The sequence below is a fragment of the Phyllostomus discolor genome, chromosome 4, assembly GCF_004126475.2.
Source record: "Phyllostomus discolor isolate MPI-MPIP mPhyDis1 chromosome 4, mPhyDis1.pri.v3, whole genome shotgun sequence".
NCBI classification, from domain to species: domain Eukaryota; kingdom Metazoa; phylum Chordata; class Mammalia; order Chiroptera; family Phyllostomidae; genus Phyllostomus; species Phyllostomus discolor.
Genome location: NC_040906.2, coordinates 170,635,235 through 170,636,383, shown reverse-complemented (window position 1 = coordinate 170,636,383; position 1,149 = coordinate 170,635,235). Strand labels below are relative to the sequence as shown.

At 33.6% G+C, this 1,149-nt stretch overlaps 1 pseudogene; it reads left to right on the top strand.

The window, feature by feature from the left end:
- The first annotated feature begins 551 nt into the window (after window positions 1-551).
- LOC114495737 lies at window positions 552-650 on the top strand (annotated as a pseudogene).
- The last annotated feature ends 499 nt before the right edge of the window (window positions 651-1,149 follow it).

Here is a 1,149-nt window from a genome sequence, read left to right as displayed (position 1 = left end):
ACATCAGATTAATGAAAAGTGAAGATTCTGAGGTTGAAAATGAGAGTTTTAGAAGATGTTATCATTCTTATTGTATTTATTTCTGATATTAAAATACAGAAATGAGATCTGTTTTACCAAAGGAAAAAATGTAATCTTTACTAGAGAATAAATATGTATTATCTGGCTTTACTGGAGAGAATATGGATTTGAGAAAGGTTAGGTAACTTCCTTCATATTATACAGCAAGTAAACATGTACAAATTAGTTGTTTTTATTACACTATTCTGATTCTAGAATATCTTAACACATTAATATCTCAATGTGTACATACACATTCATAGTCAAGACTTTATTAAACTATAAGAAATACAGGTTTACAATTTACTAATAAGAATAATAATAGCAGCTTTACTACTTTCACATAGGTTAAACACATGCATTATCATCCAAACCAGGACACCTTGAGAATGACAAATGTCAATCTAATTGGGAATCTGAGCCAAGCATAAATTGCAACCTGTCCAGATAAAGTGGGACATGTCATTCTCCCATTTAAGTAGTACCTTGCTAAGACTATACTTTCAGGGATCATTTCTATAGTTTGTTACTAAATAGTACCTTGCTAATGCTAAGTCCTATTCTAAACTCTTTGCATTAATTAACTCAGTTCTCAAACCTAAGGTGGGAATTACAGTCACTTTCAAATGAGCATTTTCTGATGTGTCCAAAGGCACATAGCAATTATTGATTCTGTTCAGTGTACTGTGCTCTACTGAATCTCTTTGCTTGCCTAATACATGGGAAGGGAGAACAAAGGCCGAAAAGATGAAGACCTGGGAAAAGGCAGGCAATGGTCATCGGAATGTAGTGGCTGAAACAGATAGCTAGCTGTTTTTCAATACCAGTATCAGAATTGGGGAAATAGAAGTTTGTGGGAAGAAATGGCAGCTAATTAAAGACATATAAATAATGTATCCATCAATCTTGCTGGTTATCGCTTTTTTATTACACCTTTACACATGTTAGGTCAATTGGTGGTTTGGTGTAGCTGGTACCCTTGGAGAATTATTTGAATTCCTGTTAACGATTAGTCTTTAGCCATTGACTTTTGGGTGTTTCTAGGTGAGTGATGAACCAATCAGTATTAATTTGTTAGCATGAATTGGA